A 23,494-nucleotide genomic window follows, 5' to 3' on the forward strand; every position below is an offset into this window, starting at 1 on the left:
GGCAGGATTCGAACCTGCGACCGTAGCGGTCTTGCGGTTCCAGACTGCAGCGCCTTTAACCGCACGGCCACTTCGGCCGGCCCCTCGGAACTGCGTCTGTCTCACGGTGGGAAGGTATGACATGCATTTAGGCATTCTTGTGTTAGTCTGTGGTATTCCATTTGCTCACTCGTTATTCGTATTACTTTGGTTAATTTAAGTCACGATTTATTCGGAGCTATGTGACATACTACTGGATTTGCTTATCATGTCAGGGTTTTCATGGAAGGTGTTGGATTTGCCTGACACCTTACAAACATGAATAACCTTTTCGACTATCAACAATAAACTAAATATTCAAAATAGTTGAAAATGCGAACATACATCAGGATCATGTGTACGAACAAGATAAAAAATTTTGAAAATCTAATGTATAAAGTCTGCGAAATTAAATAATTCCTGTTACATTTTGATCACACCTCGTATTTTTAGAAGTAAAATAGTACATTTACACACATTCTCGGCAAACCACTGTGAAGTGCGTAGCAGAGGCTAATTAGCGTGATGCCACATTTTGGGGTTTCTTCCCACTCCAATGGCGAATGGAGCTCCGGAAGAATGACTGCCAAAATATTTCTACGCGCGCTGCAGTTAGTCTAATTTTGTCTTCACTATTCCTATGGGAGATATGTGTAGGGGTCTGAAGAATTCCTCATCTAACACTTACTCTTGAAAAATTTGAGTAGGCTTTCGCGGAATAATTTCCATCTTTCGTCACGGGTCTGCCAAACAATCCTGTGACCATTCGTACCGTTCTTAGTTGTAGACGTTCAGTATCCCATATTAGACCTACTTAGCATAGATTCCACACACTTGAGTGATATTCTAATATGGGACGCATAGTGATTTATCAACAGGCTCCTTGGTAGACTGACAGCATTTTTCCAGCATCCTACTAATTAACAGATGGTAGTTAACGCCTCGAACGAAGTGATGGCTAGCATAGACACTACGGACGTGTTGATGCCCCCTCCTGATGATGAGACCGCGTTGGCTGCACAGTGAAACAAAAAAAAAAAAAAAAAAAAAAGTTGCAGTCGGTCCGCTTGCATTTGTTCTACTGTCACAAAAGATATACTGTCACGTCTGCTAGGTAGCCGCTAACGATAATTCGTAGGATGGGAGTCTCCCATATTAGCCATACGTTTGGATGCGTACATTCATTAATATAATTCCGTCTCAGAAATAATAGACAAATCACTTCTGAATGTTTTCGGTTTAGAGTAGAGGACATAAAGTGTCACTTGTCATAACTAGTGGCACTATAGTAACTGAAAACAAGGCACAAGTGACTACGTACCAGGACCAGGTAGGTCTTAAGGAGCTGTTTTTCAGCAGTGTCTAATCGGAACCTCCTCACGATTTCGTTTAATAGTTTGATCAAAAGTATCCGCACACCCATACGAATGCAGAATCGACCATAGACGTCACGATACATCATAAAAGAAAGTGGGGAGTATTTTGTTGTCAGCAGTAAAAGCACAATGCGACGATCACAAGAGATAATTACTTCGAAAGTGGATTTCTCATTGGATGTCATCTAACACATCCGTCAGTGATGTTACAACCCTTCTAAAGCTGCCCAAGCCGACTGTTGGCGACGTGACTGTGAAGTGGAAACACGAGGTAACAACCACAGCTAAACAAAGACCTCGCAGAACTCGTTCACTGACGAACTTGGCTGTAAAATATAGCACGAAATTAGCAGAAGGAATCGCTCGTCAGTTCAAAAAGACTACAATCAGTCCAGCTACCTTAATTACTGGGCTTAGGGAGTTAAAATGAATGGATGTACAATCGCAGAGCAGCTCCTTGTAAGCCACTCGTTTCTGTAGTCATTTCTAAGCGGTGCCTGAGACGGTGTCAAAAGTGACGTAACTGGATGATTGTAAACGAGTTATTTGGAGTAATGAACCACGTCATAACCCGTGGCAATCCGATGGAAGTGTTTGGGCTGGGTGAATGCTAGGAGAACGTTATCTGCCATTATGTGTAATGCCCGGTTTCGGATCTTGAGAAAGAACTGGTTGCCATTCCTCCACAGACATTCAAAAACATCACTGAACTTTTTTTCTTTGTCTCCATCGGTAACCAGTAAGTGTTCCACGAACGTATTTATTTCGGTTGGTGAAAGAAGATCCGTGACCTAGTGGATCCGACGATGTACCGAAAACCAAGCGCCTCAAGGCATTAGCAGCGTATCGCACGGAATACGCTTCGGCTAATCAAGGAGTCTTCTCTGCCGTCGGACATGCAGAGGAACTTGCGCAACACAGAAGCCTTACCATCTCGGCTGTATGGATTACTAAATACCCATAAGAATAAAATTCTACTAAGACCTATTTTCAGCGCTCCTGGCTCACCGACGTATAAGCTGGCAAAACAATTCGCCTCTCTGCTCCAGCGGCACGTGGAGAAGACTGACAAATACAAAAAGGACTCAGGACATTTCATTGAGAAGCTGAAGAAAATAAAACTTGCACCTGGCCAGCTATGATGTTGTTTCTTTGTTTACGAAAGTGCCACTCAGGGATTCTCTGGAGCACATGGGTTCCATTTTCCCTCAAGGTATCACAAACCTCTTTTATGCACGTCTCACAGCGAGCTATTTCACGTGCAATGGCATTTTCTACGAACAGCTGGAAGGCGTCGCCTTAGTCCAGTGGTGGCCAAATTCTTCATGGAACATTTCGAAGCACAGGCACTGCACTTGGCACCTTGTAAACCGAAGGCGTGGTGCAGATGCGTCGTTGTTACCTTCGTTGTGTGGAGCCATGGTGAGGAACAGCTGGGTGAATTCCTAAGACACATGAACAGCCTCCATGCCAACACAAAATTACCATGGAAGTAGAAAAGGACAAAAAGCCTCCAGTTCTACATGTGCTGTCCACAACGAGTGGTGAAAACCTGGGACACAGCATGTATCGAAAACCGACACACACACGGACCGACACCTCCAAAAGCTATCAAATCATCATCCGGGATTGAAAAGAGGCATGATTAATACGCTCTTAGCGAGAGGAAGACGAATATTTGAGCCGCAGCACCTCAGATGCGAAATGCAACACCTTGAAGGTGCTCTGAGGAGCAATGGGTAATCCAAAAGTTAAAAATAAGTTAATAAAATAAGAGAAATCAGAGCTCGAACGGAAAGATTAAGGAGTTCCTTTTTCCCACGCGCCATTCGAGAGTGCAATGGTAGAGAAGTAGTATGAAAACGGATCGATGAACCCTCTACCAGGCACTTAAATGTGAATTGCAGAGTAACCATGTAGTTGTAGATGTAGATGTATATTAGAAGTCTAACAGAGTCAAACACTCGGTGAAGTGACACATCAGAAAAATAACTGAAGGCTGAAAAAATTGTTTAATTGTTGTACATTTCACAGTTGCTGACACGCTGCAATATGTTAAAGATTAGAAAAATAAATGTTGGGTATGGACTATTTGCCATACATTCCCAGAGTGACGGACAGAATCGGGCGTATATTGCACACGCACGGCATAAAGACTATTTACAAACCGACAAAGAAGATCAAAGAGTGTCTTAGATCGGCAAAGGATTAAGGGGACCCATTTGCAATGTTGGGAATATACCGCATACCAAGCACATGCGAAAAAGTTGGAATGACTGGACGATCAGTCAACACCAGGTTCACAGAACATAAGCAACATGGCATGTTGGAACAGGTCGAGAAATCGGCTGTGACAGAGCACGCGCTGTCGGAGACCACCCATGTAGTAAAATTCGCCGACGCGGAAGTTCTGGCTGTAGAGAAGAGCTATCATATCCACTTGTTCGGAGAAGCTATAGAAATACGCAAACACGAGAATAGCTTCAACAAGAAAGAAGAAAGTCTCAAGGTAAAAGGGTCCTGGCTTCCAATGCTGCAGCAAACGACCCTTACAGGTTAAACTGAACTCTTGACATTTATAGTCCAAGAAGAACGGATGAAACGTGGTAACTTTATCTGCTGCACTGAAGATGGTCACCCAGAGGCCGATACCTAGATCTGTCACAATAAACACAGGTTGCGACTGGTTGCTATACCTTCTTTTACCAATTCTCATTGAATTTGTCCCACCAGAGTTCAAACCCTCATAAAGGTGAAGGGTGGACACGCCCAATATTAATGTCCAGTAATAGGTATTGGATGTCCGCCCTTCGTGGTCTCGCGGTAGCGTTCTCGTTTCCCGAGCACGGGGTCCCGGGTTCGATTCCCGGCGGGGTCAGGGATTTTTCCTGCCTCGAGATGACTGGGTGTTGTTGTGTCGTCTTCATCATCATCATTCATCCCCATTACGGTCGGAGGAAGGCAACGGCAAACCACCTCCATTAGGACCATGCCTAGTAAGGCGGTGCGGGTCTCCCGCATCGTTCCCCTACGCTCTGTAAAGAAGCATGGGACTTCATTTCATTTCAATAGGTATTGGATACTGCAATGTCGGAGATCTACGAAAAACGAAGCGGCAATCCCTCGGGCACCTCGCGCATGTGTGTAGTCTACATGACCCCTGCACGTCTCAGCATCACGAACTCCATGTCATAGACGCGAGATATTCGCATCCGCCCAATACGTGACGAGAAGATAGTATTACGAATATTCCGCGGCCGGCAGCTAAATACGGCAGCGCATGAACTACACGAGCCAGTTCTTCCGACTTCAAGAGCCTCTCCTGACCTCTGGAACGGATGCAACCCAACTCGTCTCTGAACGCTCTCGAAACCCATCATAGTGACCAGTGTCGCTGTTCTCATCTGCCATCATTGTTTTCTCTACGGACTTAGACTGAATTAAAGCTGGACTTTTCTGTGCCTGTGCTGGACCTAATCAGGACGACATTATTGGAACTTCGATTATTTCCCTGCAAGTGTATTTTCCTACAGGGGTGGTGTTACAACAAACTATAAAACAGGAAATTGACAAACTGCCTATTGGCTTCTGTCTCGGGTTCTTCGGCCGACGTTCATCTAATGATTTTTCTGACGTTTCGCCAGCACGAGTGGCTGGCATTGTCAAAGCTTCACCCTCCATTGCCGGTGGTGAACTGGAGGGTGAAGCTTTGACAATGCCAGCCACTCGTGCTGGCGAAACGTCAGAAAAATCATTAGATGAACGTCGGCCGAAGAACCCGAGACAGAAGCCAATAGGCAGTTTGTCAACAAGTGGCCACGAAAGCCTTAATAATTTTGTAAACAGGAAATTATTTGTAAGATGGCAAGAACTATGCCCCTTACATGAAGTCATTAAAGATCACCTAACTTACGTTGAGCGAACAGTAGGGCTGAACAAAAATGACTGACAAGGCACAGTGCATCTTGTAGAAGGTATAGCATGAACGTATTGGAATAATTAATGTTGGGTGATGGTTTTAAAGTAATTCACACGACATGAAAACTTTGTGGAAACGCGTCGATTTACTGGAGGCTAGTTTATCCCAGAGAAGTATTCAGAGTTGACCGTGGCTGGCTGGGGACCGGCGAAAGGAAGCGACAATAGGCAGCTTAGGGCGGTTGAAGATCTGAGAAAGCGGTAACAGGGTGCGCCCTCCAGCTGCCTTAAGATGAGTGACAGTGAGTCGGTGGTTGATCCCATGCTGGTGTACCGGGAAGCAGATGGAGAACTTGTACGCCTGTTGATAAATGTCCGTCGTCCCGTTTTCAGTGAAACATGCGAGAAAGCCGTGCAAAGCTACGGTGGAGCGGTCAACAGAGGTCAAAATATGCGTGTTCGTGACTATAGCAACTTCACGCTGAATTCACGGTCCACAGAGTCTGAAGTAAATCAGGTGAAGAGCGACAGAATGAAATACGCCGGCCTCTGATGGGAACATAGGACCGAGGAATTTGAAGTACTCTCCTGGGAGTCAGAATTCCGGAAAAATTGGTGTTTTGTGCAGACGCTAACCTTGATGGGTGGCCTGGGAGGAGCTAAATAGCAGAAGGTGAGAGGAAGGGAAATTTTGCGGGAATTTGTTCACTTCCCAGAGCAGGCATTGGTCGGCGCTGGGAAGCGATGCATAATTAACACGACTTGCGCTGCAATTGGCGTAAGTGATTTTGCTGGAGGGGAAACTGAGGCGAAGAGCGGACTGGGAAAAGTCTCTGTAGTGGTCTTCCATTCCCAGCTTGCCTAGAGTGCGGACGTGGCGGTCGTTACTCAGCTTGCCTGAGAAAGAGTGAGCATCTCAGCAGTTTAGGACTTTGCAAATGGAACGATTGAGCTTGGAGATAGAAAGTTTTGGTTCAGCTATGTACTGAGCAAGATAGCTAGGAGTGAATAGACGAGCGCAGCCTTGCAGCACAACGAGGCCGGCCGACGTCCTCACAACGACGACGCCCCGCCACGCTAAATTCTGTGATATTGCACCCGCTCCGGCTTGAGTTAGGCACTGATTAATTTGTTGGATCACGTTGGCAAAGTTTCCACGAGGGTTTCATGAGCAATGGATTGTGGAATTCTTCTCCCACTTCGCATTACGCCTGGGTCAGTCGATAGGAATTAATTTTGATTTATCGCGCTTTACTCCACGTAAACGCAATTTATTGCCACTGCCTGGTTAGGAGAGTCATGTAATGTACTGATTGAAGGTCGGGAGTTAAAATAAATTTGTGCTAATCAACTGCATCTGTTTTCAGTCAAGAAGTTGATAATCCAAGTCACTTTCTTAATTAATTTTATGTTCAATATTTGCATCTGGTGTTCAATAGCTGAATATAACATCAATGTGCACCCCTTTTGAATTAAGTGATCAATTCTGAATCAATTAATGTCAACACTGCCACGGCAGTTCAATCAGGAGTCACAGGGCCTTATTACTTTCTTTGCGTTATCCGATATTGCTGCAGTTTTGCACTGTCTGCTGATCTGTTAGTCAATTAGCTGGGATGAACACACGCCAGAGCCAGATAAGTGACAGGTGGGGTGTTGCATATTAGGTAGCAACTCTGTCAAGTGTCTCTACCAGTACCTAGTGAGACGCTGTATTTTGTGCCTTTTGTTCTTACCGTTGTAGCAGAAGCATTTTTGTTCTCAATAAACTTGTTTGAAACTTGATCATTGTTGTTAAGATACTTTTGATCAGTTAGTGTACAAATCCACCCTTTTCCCTTTCTGACTTCTCAAATCCATTCCCTAATTCCTTTTCTTCTACTACTTCTTTGTCCCGTTCTTACTTCGACATCTCTCTTCCTTTTTCTTTTACCTTCCCACCCACAAATTCTACCTGAGGTACTCAAAACCTGAGCTGGCCACAGTAAAGCTACGCCATTGAAGATAAGAAAAGCAATAAAATCCAACAGAGGGACACTTTGTTGGCCGGCCGGAGTGGCCGTGCGGCTCTAGGCGCTACAGTCTGGAACCGAACGACCGCTACGGTCGCAGGTTCGAATCCTGCCTCGGGCATGGATGTATGTGATGTCCTTAGGTTAGTTGGGTTTAATTAGTTCTAAGTTCTAGACAACTGATGACCTCAAAAGTTAAGTCGCATAGTGCTCAGAGCCATTTGTAGACACTTTGTTGCTTTGCCTGATATGAGGCGCTTCAATTTCAATATCTGTTGGAAGGTCACTCAAAATTCTGCATACATGAGATCACTGTCAGTCATATCTGTTAAATACTTGGTCCAGGCAAGTCGAGAAGTACTACCAAATGTGCACAGAGCTAAGGCTTTCAGTTACTCATTACACTGCCTGGTAATGATATGCATCAAGGCACCGCAGTATCCACGTGCTAACGTTTCATTTGTGTCAGAGTAATTTCTAACTAACACATAGGAAAATAACCCTGAGATTACCAGAGACTACCTTATTGTTTTTTTAATTGTCTTGGTTAAAAATTTTATAGTAAGGAATTAAGTAATTTTGTGAAGGCTAGCTAGCGTCACATTTGCCACGGTAAAAAATGGGTAACTCATTTCGAAGCAAAAGAAATTATGTTCTAAGGGAGAGTGCTGAACTTGGAAGAAGTGTGCCTAGGAACACATGATGTTTCCTGGTTGTTGTTTCTATCCAGTGATCTATTTTAGGACAACATGAATAAAAACGACCTAGAGATCAGCATCCTGCTGTTCTGTTGTTGTGAGACATGAGGTTGTGTTTTATGCAGCATTTTCAAATACTACGATCTCTACACAATATTAATTTTGGAGAATGGTGTTTGAGTCTTCAGTTGTAGAGTTCTATGATGAGTAAAATGTTGTATGTCATTAAAATCAGTTACATGACATGCGATCGGTTACGCCATACATCCTGAACCATCACGTACCATGGAACGTAAGATCTCCAGCAACGTTGTGAACGTGGTGTCTTCGTGGTATCTGCCATTGAATTGAGTTTCTTTAAAGTCTTATTAATTTTCCCTGTCTGTAAAACGAAAATTTGTGTTACTTTCCAATAGTTTCTATTTCAAAATGTGTTCAAGTCGTAATTAGTTTCTGATATAAAATCTTCTTAATTTGATTTAATTTACTCGTTACTGTTGCGTAGTAGAATAATAATGAAACACGTAGACTGTTCAATACAATACTGCAAAGATTTTTTCCCTGCAGCACTTTCAAATTTGTGTAGAACATTTGTTCCTAAGTACATACCATGTTGTACCTTGGAACATTTTTGCACGTGTGGAAAAATCTATCCGTTCCAAAGTAATTTTTGAAATTTCAGAGAAATACTGTAGCACACAGAAAGTGAATGTAATTACTTCAAAATAGTATAAGAAAATATATTTAACTTCTGTTACAAGGCTGGCTAGAGGTGAAAATCTGAAAATTGTTCCAAGGTACTCCCCTATGTCAAATACATACCTGCAGAAGGTACAACTACTCCAGTAACTGTCTGAACATTCTACATCCAAGCGAATTATTTTAATTAGTCTGTCTGGCTGCAATTTACTGGGACCGCTAAATGTGTGGATACGGCAATATGCACAAGTCGGTTTTTTTAATGTTTTATTTCTGACAAGAATTTATGTAGCATGTTACATTTTATGCACATGACAACTTGACGTGAGGTCCAACTCAAAATGAACATTTCATAACAAAAATTTTTTGAAGACTTCAAGGTGTCAGCAGAGTCTGTCTAAACTGGTTGTTTGTAAATAAAGATATATTTATGCGGTCTTGGCTCAAAATGGTTCAAATGGCTCTGAGCACTATGGGATTTAACAGCTGAGGTCATCAGCCCCTAGAACTTACCTAGAACTAACTAACCAAAGGACATCACACACATCCATGCCCGAGGCAGGATTCGAACCTGTGACCGTAGCGGTCTCGCTGTTCCATACTGAAGCGCCTAAAACCGCTCGGTCACTCCGGCCGGCTTTATGATGTCTTGGCTTTAAAAAGTTTTTACTAATGCAAATTTGCTCCACCGGCATACAAATGTCTTGACCAAAGTCGCCTAATACAGTGCATCACCTGCAATAGCTTCTTTAAGCTCCTCTAAAATATTCTTCATTACCGCATTAAAATTTTTGACTTATAAGTCATGGGAACAAACAGCGTTAGTGTGCTGGAGATTTATACAGATCCCATGATGACCCTGGTAAACCACTCCTTTACACCTGGTGACGAATCTTCATGTTACCACATGCACACTAAACACATTCAGTACGCCGTGTACCTTCACGCTCACAATTCCTCGCTCACATGTGGGAAGACTTCATAATAATTGTTCTACGGTAACTCAGCTAGTGATATTGTATTGTATTGTACTGTATGGAAATGGGGACCTAGAAACGATGGAGAGGCTTCGTCCGCGCCGTAGCCCTCAGTGGTACACAACCCCACATGCTGCAGCAGTCCACTCACCCCACCGCCGCCCCACGCAGAAACCAGGGCTATTGTGCGGTTCGGCCCCCAATGCACCCCCCAGGGAACGGCTCACACCAGACGAGTGTAACCCCAATTTATGGTGGACGCGTACGTGAAGAAAGAGTTTGCACAGCAACCGCCGACATAGTGTAACTGAGGTGGAATAAGGGTAACCAGCCCGCATTCGCCGAGACAGATTTCCAACCGCTTAAAAACGATCCGCAGACTGACCGGCACACCGGACCTCGACACTTATCCGCCGGGCGGATTCGTGCCGGGAACTGGCACGCCTTTCCACCCGGAAAAGCTAGTGATATTACTGCAAAAAATCCGGATTAGTGCAAGTAGAACTTTCGCACTGAGAGTTCCGTACAAGCTTCATTATGTATGTCGATAGTTCTTCAATCCCGGGAATCGATCATCTCGACGATATTTTCGTGTATCGATACTGTCAAGATGTCGATCCTGGGATTTCCGAGACCTTCGAGAATGATAAAAAAAATATTTTTTCTTGTAATATAATTACTAATCAATAATTTTCGGATTTTTTCCTTTACATGTACTATGATACCTAGTTTCTTGTCAAATTTCATGATTCTAGGTCACCGAGAAGTACTCTGTAGGTTTGCGAATATCAAAATATGTGACATAAATAGCTGCATCTTTTGATTGCAGTGACTTAGATGCTTACAATTTAAAAATCGTCAGTGGACATGACTTTCGACATGATACGTCTACCTCTTCCGAGACAAACTTTCAGTTGAAAAATAGCAATAAAATATTTTTCTCGTGTGACATAATTACAAATTGCTCTGTGAAACGTTACATCTTATCAAATTCCATGATTGTAGGCCAACGGGAAATATTCTATAGGTTTTGATGAGTGAGTTTAAAATGTCAAAGTATGTGACGTAAATGGCCCTATCTTGCGATTACATTGACTTAGAAGCTTCAATTTCTTACATCGCCTAGGGACGGTAAACGTTAGAATGCCACATAAATTTTAATGTGGTACGTCCATCCGTTCGTGGGAAAAATGATTTTTAACCCTCAGATAGAGACAGACAGAGATAGAGACACAGACAACAAAGTGATCCTATAAGGGTTCCGTTTTTACCAACTGTGCAACGGAACCCTAAAAATCTGTCTTTTTCCAGATGAGTTCGGAGAAATCAGTTCTTTCTTCAGGCTTACTTTTGTCAGCCGTTATCGAAGGTATTTTCCGAATATCACGAATATCAAATATATGTAACTACTAACTTTAATAAAAATGAGGAACAAACATTAGCATTACCGTCTCATTAACGAAGAGGACATTAGAGAAAGACTTCAAGATCAGTAGAATAAGGATATTATAGGAAACTGGTCTTGTAATTTGCGCAGGAACCATCCCAGCATAGGCCCTAAGAAAATACAGGTAAAATTTAATTTCTGATGTTCGAAATAAAGTTTGAATTTTGCCCGCCCTGAATGGGACTCCAGGTTTTTAACCCCTACGCTACCATACTCGGTAAAATTTAGGGAAGCTACTGGCAACATCTAAATACAAGTTCCACATCAGGCTTTATAAATCTTTAGAATGCATGAAAATTCCGGAAAGGAAATGATTCGAGGACAGACCTTAATTCATAGGAAATGATTTTCAGGTCCATAGGAGGAACAAATTTTATTTGCGGGATTTTTCTCAGACAAGAATGTAGATATGCCATGTAACAGACTCGTAATTCAGTAATAAAGCAAACGAATTTTACCCTCTCAGTGTAATTAAGAAGCAAAATCTTACGCGACGTGATGCACTGTCGTCCATAGCTTCTGGAGAAGGAGAAGAAAAAAGCTGTAGATTATCAGAAAGGAAAGGACAAACGAAGAAAACGGATGGCGTGTTACGGAAGTACTCAGTTTGATCTTGTTGAAGAGCCCATCAGAATATCCCCCATGAATATCTGAGGCCCGCAACTCTAGCATAAAAATCCAACATCATATCCGCTTTTCCGTACGGATTTCAGAAGAGCTAGGTTCATAATCTCTTTCAGTTACTACATATTGCTATAGGTACCTTATACGGTGGTTGGTGATCGATGAAACTTCGACAGTCTAAATTCCTGCAGAACGTACATTTCGCTTTGACAAATTCGTATCGTTATCCTGTAAGTTAACGTCACTCCCTCAATCTGTGGTGTTGGAAGTTATCCTTGCCACGTCGCTAGAGGGCTTGGGTTCCGCATCCTCCAGTTTTATTCTCGTTGTACAAGTACCGGACAAGGTTCTGATTTTTGGTAGGACATTGGCCATGAATTCTCCTGAAAACGGCGAGCACGTCAACCTTGCCATCGCTTAATAACGGTCGCCAGCTGGGAAAGGCGACGGGCTTTTCCATTTGGAGCTGTCTATGCGAATGGCAACCACGTATAAACTCTTTGGTTCCTTCATGGTGTTCTATTGCAGGTCTGGAAAATTACTATGCCGTGGATCTAGGTCCTGATCCGGTCATGAAGGTAGATCACCGAGATGTACCTGCTGCGATATCTTCGCAACAGTCGTCACCAGCATTTGACGGAATTTAATGTTGAGCTTTCATTGGCAGAGTTATATCGTGATGGTGCTTAGTTGTAACTAAACGAATGAACGTACTACTTGCTTGGGTAACATCTGACAATGCTAGTCTGTGATCGGCGGTCCCATCATTTATGTGTCGCCGAAGGTTGGTTCTGTGTGTAATTTGTCAAGCATTGCGGTACAGTATGTTAGATTCTTGTGTTCATTTTGTTATGGTACGTGGGGTACCGTTGCTTTTGTCTGTTTTAGGTCTTTAAAACCCAATTGTTTTACTGTACCTTTTTATATCTGCATCTTTTTATATCTGGTGGGACGGTCTGTTGAGACCTGCCGAATACAAATATGCTTTTATCAGCTGCTGAACGAAGTTTATCAGGATTATTCTTTGCGTCCTTCGTCAGTATTGGCCTACTGTTTGAAGCTGTAAATAAGTTGTCGGTCGTAATTTAACTCTTGTCGGAATTCTGTCAGTTACTAAGTTTAAAGCACAGAGGTCCTTTTAATGGAGAGTTTTTGGATGTTTATATTGTATGTTTTACTCATTGGTGCCTTTAAGGTAACTTGCCTGTGAAAGCCTGGAAAAATATTTACAATTTTCATAAAGTTTGCACAGCTCTCACAAAAAAACGTGGAACTTAGTAGGATGAAAATTGTAGGACAGAAGGAGTGTTTCTTGCTGAACATTTTGATATACATTTAATCACATTAGTTATCACTTTGGCGTTATTACAACTTTTTTGTGAAGATGAGTTAATTACTTTTTTATATACTGGTCGATACTTGGAACCTATGACTATCTTACTTAGATGCTTGAAACTTTAAGTACACATTAAAAAACATCTATCTAAAAAGTGAAGGACAATCACATATTTGTGCCACAAGTTTTTATTCTACTATTATTTACGTCTGATAATCAAAAATTAAGGTTACTTTTCTTTCCTTTTGATAAAAAGTAAGTGTCTGTAGGCTACTTTCCTCCAAACAGTGTCAAGTAAATCCCAAAACATTTCAGACTTCTAGCTCAATTAGATCTTTTGTGCATAAAATAAAAATGCCAGAAAATTTAATTTTCGGTAAATTCAGTTCAGAGCTATATTTTATCCATGACAGCTCTCTGTTGTTGACAAGCATTCCAGATGCATAATATTGTTCCTCATTTTTTTTCTCTTTTTTCTCCTTGTTATTTTGGTTTCTTCAGTTGCCTGGAAGTCCCACTTTCCAGCTTTGGGCACTCTCATGGAATCAATTACCTCGTAATTGTCTCATATTAAACCCAGAATATATTCCTAGTAACTCTAGACATTCACACCTGCTTACTGCTCCACATTAAAACAAATTACAGGCATGTTAAGTTTCGAGGATGACAAAATAGCAGCAACTCAAAAAAAAAAAAAAAATGGCTCTGAGCACTTTGGGACTTAACATCTGAGGTCATCAGTCCCCTAGAATTTAGAACTACTTAAACCTAACTAACCTAAGGACATCACATACATCCATGCCCGAGGCAGGATTCGAACCTGCGACCGTAGCAGTCGCGCGGTTCCGGACTGAAGCACCAAGAACCTAGGACCGGCCGGCTAGCAACATAAGTACACAAAAGTTTATTAGAAAAACAACGCTCGAAAACCAATACATACAAGGGAAACATAAGCGCAATGCAAAGCTTCCTTCTAACAGGGCTGTCAGTTTCAGAAACAGTTGTGTAGTATATGTTTGTCGAACAGGAGTCTAATGGCAACGCTGACGAATGAAAGCAGGCGAAACAAGGGTGTGAACGCACACCGAGAGATGTTTAAGTTCATTTTCAAACAACATTCCGAAGTCAAATTCAGTTATTTTAACCACCATTTTGTTCAATAAACTCCAAACATCGTTTGAAGATGAAAAACAAACAATCGTCTTTTTTTAAATGGGTTCAGAGACAAGTTACCTTAAACTATTTTGATATTTATAGTATCTGATTTATTTATTGGTGTTTTTAGACGATTCAGTAATTACTTTACGAGTGTTTAACTTAATAACCAAATATACACAGGTTTCCAGGATATGCCTTAAGCAAATTTTTGGACCGAAATAAATTGTACACATTTTCTGCTGAATGTGGACTTAGTCGCTTACCACTTCCGGACCCCGCATCCGTGACGTTTCAAAATCTACACTAGACTGAGAGCTGATATGAAAATTCGTAGGCGATTATAAGTGCTTCGACAGCCAGTCTTGAGCATAACCTATCAAGCGACATGAATCTCAAGCCATATTCCATTTTTGCCCTTGGTGTGTAGTGCCCGTGTTAAGTGAGCTGCTGGATCAAGTCTCATGGCTAGGTACCAAATTTTCATCTGTCAATTTTCTCAATTCTGGGTTCCAAACTCCAGGGAAAGGTTATTAGTCTAACGTTGCTGGAACCGCACGACACAATGGAGGAGAATAGTACTATTAGATCTAGTCGTCAAACGTGTTCGGTTGGTTCAATTAGGATAGTCCCACTCACAAAAGACAACTGCCCGAGTCCGAGAGTCAGTCTGGCATTTAATCTTTCAGGTGACGTTAGACTTAACCCGTTTTCCACACACGACCCGCCGGACTGAACTTTCAAGAGTTTCTGAGTTTTGCTGGTGTCGGGGGCCAACAGCAGGGGCGTCACGGGTTGTTCGCGGCGTTGTCTGCACGCGGTGAACCCTGACCCCCTCCGCGCATACGCGATGGCAGCAGCAATAATGATTCAAACGCCTGGGAGGGCAACAGATGAGCCGGCCGGTAGATTTAATTTGCCGGTGCGTGTCGAGGTCGCCGCGGAGGGGGACGGCGGCGGGGGAGAGAGGGGGTTGGTTGCGCCTCTCTCGCTAATGGCCGCCGGCTCTGCTAATTGCAGGGCAGCTGCACGGCACGAGCCGACTCTCCGCACTGATTATGCCGCCGTCATCCACTTTGTTCTTCGTGATGAAAGAGTCTTTTGTACAGAACTAAAACAATTGCTGCATCCTGTCATGTAGAAAACGAACCTAGGCGCCATCAAACAACAATTAAGGCTTTGGTTAACCTTTCTTGACTTCAGATCCTGTCACGGTCGCCAGATTATATATAATAGGCTGCTCTGAGTGGACAGCGTTTCCGACACGCAGTGGACGTTTGGCAGTCCCACAGATATTAAACGCAATATTTCACAGTACAAAGTCAATGTGTCATGTAAAATGTATATGTGCCTGTATGTATTGACGGACAATGCCGTCGATTAACAGTGGGTTACGTGTACCGATTTGTGGTGTTTCTCTGGTGTGCGACCCTCAAAGTTCAAAGCAGTTACTGGAGAATGCTATCTTTTCTCGATTGCAGAAAAAATACACTGACATAGTGAATGAAATGTGTCGACTAAATATCGACGTAATCGTCTTGTCTAAAAATAAAATAATACAAGATTTTAAACATGGCTGCAACAGCAAGTGTTGAAATTCTTCACGATAAAGGATGACAGCCAAAAACAGTTGCAGGATAAAAATTTATTAAAATTTCTTGACCAAGGTTTCGGTACATATAAATATACCTTCATCAGAAGTAAAAAATCCTGAACAGGAAGACACTGTCATTATAAAAGCCATAGCATCGGAAGTGAGAAACAAAAGCTTAAGTAACAGTGAAATTACCAAAGTAATACAGGCACAAAATCTTTGGTTACTTACTGAAATTACATCATGTAATGGGGATTTATAAAACAATTGTGCAAAAGGCGTCGTCAATAATTGAGACATATTCTCCATTAGTACAACATGACTATGGGCACAGGGTCAAAGCGAACAGTTTAGCACCATTACTTCGCCTATGAACTATCGAGACAAGAGTGTGAAAGCACTAGGGCAGATGGTTTCGCCGAGAGAGGGCACTTGTATGTGCCAGACACTCGCGCATATTAAAATCCATGAATACATACATAAGCGCATCAAAAATTATTAAAAGTTGTGTTAGTTCAAACTTTCTGTCATAATAAATAAAACGTATCAGGCCATTTAAAAACATTTATGTAAGTTTGTAACCTTTATTCGCTTCATGAAGCAGCTCTACGTCGTCCAGTTCACGTGGCGTATGCCTGCAACTGTTTTTGGCTGTCATCCTTTATCGTGAAGAATTTCAACAGTTGCTGTTGCAGCCATGTTTAAAATCTTTAAATATGTACTTGCCCAGGTTTCAAAGGCTGTTTCGAAATACATGGACATCTCATTTAAAATCCTGAAAACAGGTATGGCTATTGACTTCACTAAACAGTGTAAGAGACGCCATTTGACACCGAATTACGTGAAGGCTTTTATCAATGTGAAACAGTGTAAGAAGGTTCCGTCTACTAAAGCTAAACTGGTGAAACAAATTATGAGTGACAGAATCAGTGACCTTTATAAGAAGAAAGATAAACTAAATGAAGAAGCCTACTCTTTGTATCTCTTTATTACTAGAACTTTTAAAGATTATTTTAACTTTCACGTAGACAGTATTTGGCATAGTGTTAATGAGTGGTTACACAATCGTAGCGTTGAAATTCAGTGTAGGCACGATTTTAAACTTCAGAAGCTAGAAAATGTTATCCCAAAATCTAATGTTTATCATGCACAAAGAACTGTCAATTGCGAACACAAATTTTTTGACAGAGTACTAAATAAAACTTCCATAAGCTTTACTCCTCAAGAAAGCGCCATGCTAGCGAGAGGTTTTAAATACAATTTCATGCCTAGTATTAACGATCCTAAAGTGGTAGATAATTTTATTGTTGACCTTAAAGTTGGTCTTGACTCCGTAAAAACAGAAAAATCCCAACAAAATAGAATTGCTCATGAATGTAGCGCAATTTTAGAAAGAGAGGTCAATTCGGTAAAAAGCAGTGACTTAAAACAGAGAGGGGGTAGCATTATTACTAGTATTAACAGTAAATTAAAAAATAATGAGGCTCTTATCACTAAATCTGATAAAGGAAATTCGCTTGTTGTAGCCTATAAAAGTGAATATATTGCTAAAACTTTGGCTTTTTTCGAGGAAAATGGGATATTTGAAATTGAGCAGGATCCTACCCCTACATTACAAAAGCAAATTAGGGATATGTTAAGAAAAACTAAACATCTTATGAAAGAGTTTCAAAATAAAACTTTAATTAATATGAACCCTAGAGCACATATGCTTAGAAGTCAGTTTAAGGTACACAAAAGTCAACACCCAGTTCGTCCCATCGTTAACGGAATAAAGAGTCCACATCATAAATTAGCGAGATTCTTACACACTAAAATTAAAGAAGCCTTTGTTTTTGGAAACAATTATTCTGTTAAAAATAGTGCTGAGGTAATAAACAAGCTAAAATCGGTAGAGATCACTTCTTCCTCTCGTTTGGTTTCTTTTGACGTCGTAAGTTTATACACTAATGTTCCAATGGATATCACTCTTAAGATTATTGAAGATAACATTCGACAACATAGAACTCTAAGTGAGCTACAGTTGTCGGAACTTACGTCACTACTGCAGGTTGTACTAGATTACAATTACTTTCAGTTTAATGGCAAAATGTATGAGCAACCATTCGGCTTAGCCATGGGTTGCCCGTTAGCTGGTATCTTAGCTGACATCTTTGTGAATGCGTTAGAAGAAAATTTCTTCAAAACAATCCTGCGTTGGGTAATATGATTCCTTTCTATGCTCGTTATGTTGATGATATACTCATAATATTTCAAGGGAGTGACCAAGATTTACAACAACTGTTTCATGTTTTCAACAGTTTTCACGAGAAAATGAAATTCACAAAAGAGATACAAAACAATGAGAGAGAACTCCATTTTCTTGATTTGAAACTTAAGTTATCGGGTAACACTTATAGCTTCGATATTTTTCGTAAAGAAACTTTTTCCGATAATATTATTCCAGCAGATTCCTGTCATCCTCAAACTCACAAGATCGCCTTCTTTCATTCTGCAGTTCATCGTGCTGTGAGCACACCTTTAGCACAGAACTGTTTAGAAAATGAAATGTCTTTATTAAAATCAATGGCTACTAACAATGGATACGACCCTAAATTAATTGACCAAATTGTTAAGAAAAAAACAGCTGTAAAATGTTCAACTTTAGGAGATAACAGGGCGAAAAAGTATGAGGGTAATAACTTTATTTCTATTCCATTTTTGGGGAACGTTTCATATAAGATAAGAAGACTTTTACAGAAACAATACGGCTACAGAGTTGCCTTTTCCGTAAATAATAGCCTGAAACAAAGAGTAATTCATAATATTGGAGCACGAGAAGAACTCGGCACTAAGTCCGGTGTATACAAAATTACTTGTAACGACTGCCCAAACTATTACATTGGACAGACAGGTAGACCCATTAAAGTTAGGTATAAAGAACACATGTTAGGTAAAAACGGGGAAAATGTACATAATTCCACGTTTGCCGAACATCTATGGCTCTTACAGCATACGCCACGTGAACTGGACGACGTAGAGCTGCTTCATGAAGCGAATAAAGGTTACAAACTAGACTTGCTCGAAGAATTAGAGATTTTCAAGCATCTGTCTCTAAAAGATGATTTTGTTCTTAATGAACAGGTGCAGCTTCGAAACAAAAATTTTTTAGACAGTTTCAAACCCCTCCTTGCCTTAATGTAATATAGTCTGGCTGACTATAAGTTAATTTTCTTGCTTGTTGATGCCGGTGAAATGCGCTTTTCCTGTCTTGTTGGGATTTTACGTATTTTTGATGTTTGTTGGTTGTGATTTTTCGATGTGTATGTGTGGTTAATTGACTAGTATGTTTTTATTCACAACGACAGATGGTTTCGTTTTATTATAACATTTTGGTTGTTTTCGCTAGTATGTATTTCACCGCCTACGTTACGCGAGATTCTCGCGCATTACACTAGTGCCCTCTCTCGTTAGATGTTCCATAGCGCAAGCTTTATCTGTTTGACACTAGGACACAGGTAAATTGGTTCTATATTTTCTATTTTACATAAATGTTTTTAAATGGCCTGATACGTTTTATTTATTATGACAGAAAGTTTGAACTAACACAACTTTTAATAATTTTTGATGCGCTTATGTATGTATTCATGGATTTTAATATGCGCGAGTGTCTGGCACATACAAGTGCCCTCTCTCGGCGAAACCATCTGCCCTAGTGCTTTCACACTCTTGTCTCGATAGTTCATAGGCGAAGTAATGGTGCTAAACTGTTCGCTTTGACCCTGTGCCCATAGTCATGTTGTACTAATGGAGAAGATGTCTCAATTATTGACGACGCCTTTTGCACAATTGTTTTATAAATCCCCATTACATGATGTAATTTCAGTAGGTAACCAAAGATTTTGTGCCTGTATTACTTTGGTAATTTCACTGTTACTTAAGCTTTTGTTTCTCACTTCCGATGCTATGGCTTTTATAATGAAAGTGTCTTCCTGTTCAGGATTTTTTACTTCTGATGAAGGTATATTTATATGTACCGAAACCTTGGTCAAGAAATTTTAATAAATTTTTATCCTGCAACTGTTTTTGGCTGTCATCCTTTATCGTGAATAAAGTAATAAGAAAAGGGAGAAGGGAATGATAAATCAGAATTTCCGTTCTCAGGTTGATAGACATAAATGAGCATAAAGAGGGTTGTCTTTACAATTAACATAGCTCGGAGAACGTACATCAAAGACTACGCATTTTTATTTGAAGTAACTGTCATCATCACCATAGAATTTTATGGAACCAAACGGATCATTTCTACCAGAATTTAGATCACTTACTCAATCAAGTTAAAAGCCATCAAGAAGCAATAACAATAGGATGTTTTACTGCAAGAGTGGGCTCACAAGTAAATGATACAACGGTAGGAAGTTACAGAGAAAATGTCTTAATTTGAAAATTTTAAACACACATTATCCACATAAATATATTCACAGACATAAATGGGAAAGATCCTCATTACAGCAGAAATGATTCATTGAATACATTATTAATCAAACCTCAACAGTTGTAGTCCAAGACTGTAGACTCGTCCAGGTAGCCAACTGCGGATCTGATCACTATTTAGTTTGCCGAAGATGATACAGCCGTGTAGAAGAAAATCGCCAAAAGGAAAACTGGCAAATCATGCGATGAAGAGAGACTGGAGCAGACGCAGCAAGAACCTCTTCCTCCTGCAGCAATTCAGAACAAAGATGTTCATCAATGACGATCAGAGTTCGAACTAAAAATTATGCCAGAACATAATGACGACGAAAGAGAAAACAATAATTTTTTAAGTCCAGTTAGAAAAATAGCACTGGGGGTATAGGGAATGAGAGTATACCCAAACAGGATTCACCATAATGAGATTTTCACTCTGCAGCGGAGTGTGCGCTGATATGAAACTTTCTGGCAGATTAAAACTGGTAGAGCACTTGCCCGCGAAAGGCAAAGGTCCCGAGTTCGAGTCTCGGTCGGGCACACAATTTTAATCTGCCAGGAAGTTTCAGGATTCACCATGGATGTGGATGACCTCAACACGTTGATATGGGAAAAGAAGAAGGCATTAGAAATGATTATCAACTAAATAACCTCAAGACGGACAAAATTACTAGACAATGAAACAAGCGTCAACGCACAAAATTAAATCAGAAAAGAAAAAGTTGTGGGAAGAGAAATGCAGTCAGGTAGAGATTTTTTAGAGTTGGTTTATTAACCACAGAAGTGTAGATGACAATTTCATGTATGAATAAAACATAGTAAATGAAGCAGTTGACAACTCAGTCCTTTTAACGGAGCGGACAAAGCTTGATCTAATTCAAGAGAGACACTACCGCGAAAAGGAGGAAGAAGGTAAGACTGGAGAAACTGTTCGAAATGTGACCATTGCAATAAAGAAGACGAATAGCGCATTAACTAAAATGAATGGCCAGTAACCAGTTCCTGGAAATATTCCTGGAGAATCATTGAAAGCTGGATGACATCGTTTGAAGAACGTAAAACGCACTTTGTAACAACTGTTGTCATCGAATGGAAATGCCATCACAGCGGAAATGTACATGATTTCCTTTTTCAGGAAGGTGAAGGGAAGAGACCGTAACTGCTATAGAGGTATAGCTTATTTCGCAGAATTATGAATGAGAAAATAAGGAAGAATGTTAGCCAACATATGGGGGAACATCAAAGTGAGTTTAGACAGAATACATCCTGTACAGATAATGTCGAATCGTATTTTACAACAGCTAATGAAGACATTTATAATAGTAAGGAAGGTGTAGGGAAGAATGTTGTACCTGGAGGACAGTGTACCTAGGAGCGTATGGTGCTTCTTAGTCAGTGTTTCAGCCTGGGGACCGATTTTAAAATCACGTAAAGGAAAGCGCACTAGAGAACGTCATAAGCAGTTTCCGGTACTTTCTACTGTTATTGTTGTTGTGGGGAGATCGCGTGTTGTGCAGCGTTTGTAACTATTACGATATATAGGTAGTCGAGTTGTCGTATAACACATGAAAGCTATTGGAGAATACTGTTAATTCTTCACTCACAGTGTTTTATGGTAAGTAAAAGTCTGCACATTTTTAAAATTAGTTACATAACGTGCAGTCAGTTAAGCCACACACCGTCAGTCACGCATAATCGTGAACCTCTCGAAAATGAAAATTTGTGTTAGCTACCAATAGCTTCTATATCAAAATGTTTTTAACTTGTAACTGGTTTTTTATAAAACATCTTCTTAATTTGATTTCACTTATTTGTTGTTGTCGTACAGTAGGGTAATAATGTAACACAGAGATTAACCCCCAGTTACTATGGTGGCGTCATTTTTTAACCCAGCAAAAACATTATCTTACTTATCTCTGGAATGCGCCACTCTTGAGAGTATGTTTTTCTAATCACTTGCATTAACTTACATTTTTCTACGTTTAGAGCTATTTGCCATTCATCACACCAACTATAAATTTTATCTAAGTCATCTTGTATCCTCCAATAGTCACTGAAAGCCAACGCCTTCGACAGTTATACCATCAAAAAACCGCAGATTGCTGCTCACCCTGTCGGCCAGATCATTTATGTATATAGAACGTAACAGTGGTCCTGTCACATTTCCCTGGAGTACTCCTGACCATACCCTTGTCCTTGATGAAGACTCGCCGTCGGGGACAACATATTGTGTCCTGTTACTTAAGAAGTCTTCGAGCCACTTATGTATCTGGGAACTTAGTCCTATTTGTACCTTCGTTAACATTAGGCAGTGTGGCACAGTGTCAAATGCCTTACGTTAAATCTAGGAATATGGAATCCACCTGTTGCCCTTCCTCTACAGTTTGCAATATATCATGTGAGAAAAGTGGAAGCTGAGTGTCCCATGAGCGGTGCTTTCTAAAACGGTGCTGATCTGTGGCCAAAGCCTTTTCCCTCTCAAGGAAATTTATTATATTCGAACTGAGAATATGTTCAACGCTTCTACAGCAAACCCATGTTTAACATCTTGATCTGTAATGTTGAGGGTCCGTTCTTTTACCCATTTTATGTACAGGAGTCACCTGCGCTTTATTCCAGTCGCTGCGAATTTGCGCTGAGCGAGAGATTCGTGACAAATACAACCTGATTATGGAGCCAATGCTGTAGAGTACTCTTTGTAAAACCGGATTAGGATTCCATCAGGACCTGGCGACTTACTCGCTTTAAACTCCTTCAGTTGTTTCTCTACGCCAGGGATGGTTATTACTATGTCCATACGGGAGTCTGTTCGATGGTCAAACGACGGTATGTTTGTAAGATTCTCCTGCGTGAACGATTTCTTAAATGTGAAATTTATAACTTCGGTTTATCTTTTTCTGTGTTGAGCTGCCACATCAGACTGGTCAACGAGTGACTGGATGGAAGCCTTAGGCCCCCTTAGCGAGAACAGCATGTAAGTACTGAGAAGAAATTCTGGAAACTACAGAAGTGTACAGATGGCAGAGAAATAAAATCAGTAAAGTGCTATAGGTAATAATTGAGAATACCAGATCATCGGTGGCCAAAGATAATTTCTCCTTGGAAACCACAAGGTAGACAGCAATCATGACTTTCTTCGAATGACCACACCAAATAAATGATGGAAGTTCGCAGTGTAGCATAGAGGCTGC

This window comes from Schistocerca nitens, chromosome 6 (assembly GCF_023898315.1).
Source record: "Schistocerca nitens isolate TAMUIC-IGC-003100 chromosome 6, iqSchNite1.1, whole genome shotgun sequence".
In the NCBI taxonomy this organism is placed as follows: domain Eukaryota; kingdom Metazoa; phylum Arthropoda; class Insecta; order Orthoptera; family Acrididae; genus Schistocerca; species Schistocerca nitens.